Genomic DNA, 4164 nt, shown 5'->3' with positions numbered 1-4164 from the left:
ACAGCATAAGCATAAATGAACTGTAGTTTTCAAAACAGAAAGAATCCAAAAGAATCACAAAGAGCGCATTCTTGATCGTATAGTGATTTAGGTCTATAAAAATTTTATTTTTACAATAAAAACTGGCAGCCGGGTTGCCAAAATTTTACTGTAATAAATAAGAAGAACATATTTTTAGGTCTACAGTATAATTTTGTAGTAAAAACAGTTTTTCTTTGCAACACATTCCAACAGAAAGGAATTTTAACCATAACCAGAAATCCATGTTGTGTAATAAATATGCCAATCAATAAACCATTATTATTAGTATTGTCAGGGTCAAACCCCAGTACACAGTCTGCATCACTAAAGTAACAACAACCAACAGCAAACAGGTACCATTTAATTATACACATTGAAAACATTTCAAAGTTTAAGGAATCTAGGGCACGTTGTCTGGTGGGGAAGAAAAGTTTGCTTTGTGGTATATGGTGTCCTACAGGTGTGCCAGCTTATTGAATACAACCCACCATAAATCAGCTTCCATAACCACAAAAAACCTTCAGCACGCAGGGAAAAATAAGTCTGCTAATTTTGTTTGTTTTTCACCCTACTATTCAAAGGTATGCGGTTCACCAGGAACAATGTGGTAAAAGGGGGCGTGTCCTTATGCAAATATCGTAATCGGTTTTACTGAAACAGCGATTTACCGTTTTACATTTTACGGTTGTTTACCTTCGCTATTTAACAGTTTTACACTATAAAATTAACATATTTTTTAGTGTAATTGTAATGCTTCAGTAAACGGAATTTAGCATATTTTGAAGGTAGAAAAATATCGATTTTACAGAACTTGGCCGTAAAAAATAATGAAATGTATTGTTTAAGATATACAGGTAATTTTTAGTGGAACATAAGGCAACTTTCCTTTTTTTCAGAAAAGGTCTTTTACTTTCACCATTTACAGTAATTTTACCGTTAAATTTACTGACATTTTTTACAGTGCATTTTGTTTCTTTCTGATATCATTGTTGTCTAGGAGAATCCATAAAAATAAGCATAAGCATATTTTTTCAAAAAACAGTAACATTTCTCAGTTTCATCAACTGATATGTAGTCTTTGTACTATTTTCAATTATATACTGTATAAAGTTTACATGATTTGCAAATCACTGCATTCTGTTTTCATTTACAATTTATGCAGAGCCCAAAATTTTTTTGGAAATTGTTATAGAGTTAGAAACTGTTAGGAGTAAATATCCTGAGGTTAGGAACAAGAACATTTCAAGGAAGAGTTTAAAGTCACATTCACTGCTAGAGTGCATAATGAGAAGAGTCAAACATGTATGGATGAAAAAGAATATCGGGATGAATCCAGGGGCAGACACATGAGACAGAAGATGAACATTCAAAGGAAGAATCTTAAAACGTTGTGCCCAACAGACCAGGAGCTAACATGTAGATAAAGGTGCCATGGACATAAAGGGAGCATAGGTCACACAAAGGGGCCTGGTGATATGAAATGATGGAGTACAACATCAGCACCAAGAGTTCTGAACATACTGCAGTTTGTTAAAAACAGACTTTGGGAGACCATACAATAATAAGGCATTACTGTAGTCTAGTCTAGATGTAATAAATGTATGGGCTAAACCAGGGGTGGGCAGATTCAGTCCTGGAGGGCCGCAGTGGTTGCAGGTTTTTGTTCCAACCCAGTTGCTTAATTAAAAAACAATCCTTGTCAATTATTTAATTGCATGGCTTGCTAGTGCTTTACCTCTGCCATGTCATTCTCATATCCTAGATTTATTTTCCTTTCTAAGGATATCATCCAAATGATTTGAAGTCTAAAACAGATGAGTAATTCTCAGTGCTTCGCTTTTTTCTCTTCACTTTCCTTCCAAGTATTTAATTAAACCAAATAGTGCATGATAAATACACACAGGTGTAAATGAAAACAAGCTAAATGGAGAAATGCTGGTCTCTTTTGTCATTTGCGTGGTATTTCTAATTAGGAGCAATTAAAAACCAAGAATACAGCTGTTTAAGACTAAAATAAGCAATAAGGGTTCAAAATCTTAACGAGCGAAACAACTAAAGTGAAGCTGAAGTGTTACTTGAGCAATAGGGGCTTCTTATTAAGCAATTGGGTTGGAGCAAAAACCTGCAGCCACTGCGGCCCTCCAGGACTGAATCTGCCCACCCCTGGGCTAAACATTCAGCATATGCTACGGTCAAAGATAGTCAAAGTCGGGCTAAATTACTTAAATGATAAAAGCTAGGTTTTCACTAAGGTACTAATGTGTAGAACAAACTTCTAACTACAGGGTGGCACAGTGGTAACGCTGCTGCCTCGCAGTAAGGACACCCGGGTTCGCTTCCCAGGTCCTCCCAGCGTGGAGTTTGCATGTTCTCCCCATGTCTGCATGGGTTTCCTCAGGTGCTCCACAGTCCAAAGACATGCATGTTAGGTGCACTGGCAGTCCTAAATTGTCCCTAGTGTGTGCTTGGTGTGTGACTGACTGCCTTCTAACTACAGCTGATGCCTGCACATAAATACCATCAAATATTAATGTAAAATGATTATTCTTAGCCAACTGAGACATATTCACAATGCAGAGTATTTCATTTTTTCACTTCGTAATTTTTAAAAACTGGATGTCAGCCATAACTTGACATCATTCAGAGAAGCACTAATAAATTCATATTTGATTATTTACTGATGGTCCTCTCTAAAGAGCCTCTGCCAGGAAGTTAAAATGACAAATTTTCAAACATAAGCCTGTAGGGTATTGTTTTAGACAGTTTCAAGGTCAAATATGTTGTTAGTTTTGATCTTTTACTAGGGACTGATTGACAGCAGCAGCTCTTATTCAATCCAGAAGTTCTTATTTATGCTTGTTGCTGGTTTTATATATATTTTTATGGTAACACTTTAGTTTAGGTACTGCAAAAATGCATTTATTACTTAAGACCTTACCAAAGGTTCTTTTGGTAGTAATTAACACTTACAAAGCATCAGTAAAGTGGCTGATCGTCTGTGCAGTGTAACCTACTAAAAGATCGTCAGATTTGGAAAGGTCAAAGGTAACTGCATACTTAAATATAAGACCAGTGAAACCTTCATATTCATAAATTAAGTTTACCAGCATATCAAATGCCATTCTCCAGAGATAATGAACCCATTTACTAATGCCTTATAATTGTAATTAAGACTAAAAGATGCCTTTGTTAAGGTCTAGTAAATTAGTAACTGGAATTTTTGCAATACCTACTGTTACCATTTTTATATACATATACAATCGAGAATATTTAGTCTTTAAATATTTAAATTGAAGCACACATTTTAATATTTCAAATAGTTGATGCAGTTTATTATATGTTTTATTTATTATGTACATCTACCTCATGAATTTAATAACACTTTTTTATGAACACCCTGCATTAAGACAGCTTATAGTAATCAGATAATAAAATCAATAAATAAAATCATTATTATATAAAAAGTAAAAAACAATGAACAAGTCTTTTAAATTATTTATATAAATTTTCGAGGTACGTTGTTATACTCGTTATTCACGGCGCAGGAGAGTGCTGACGTATTGTATGTCGACGTGACAATAAGGACCCCGTTATAAACCTTTAAACGACATCGAAATCGTTAAAACTTAAAAGTGTACTCGAGTTTTTTTTACAAAAAAATCGATCAGCTACTGGGTTGGCACGGTAGTATCCAACATAAACGCGTAGCAAACGAAATTCCGCGATCCAATAAAGTTCGCTTTAAAAATGTTTAGTGAAAATAAAAAATAAAGAAAACACATCACAAAAATTCAGGAAAAAATCCTTCTTCTTTTTCTTTTCATTCTTCGCTTTCTTACGGGCTTAAGTTTAATTCCATACAAATGTACAGTACGTTACTTTTCTATGATGAATTTACATACGCTTCAGTACTTTTCTTTAAATTCCTATCCTACACTTGCAGATCATTCGTCAAATCATACGATAAGAAAACTGTACGCCATTGTTTTATTTGAAAGCAAATCTAACAATTCACACTACTAACAGACAGTTTCTCAGCAAAACCGCCTACCTTTCCAAACATCATATAACTACATGGCGGCGCTCTGTAACGACGACAGCAACTCAGTTTTGTCACATTTTTATGACGTCAGCGGAAGTAAA

Source organism: Erpetoichthys calabaricus, chromosome 15 (genome assembly GCF_900747795.2).
Source record: "Erpetoichthys calabaricus chromosome 15, fErpCal1.3, whole genome shotgun sequence".
Classification (NCBI taxonomy): domain Eukaryota; kingdom Metazoa; phylum Chordata; class Cladistia; order Polypteriformes; family Polypteridae; genus Erpetoichthys; species Erpetoichthys calabaricus.
This window is presented reverse-complemented; position numbering follows the sequence as displayed.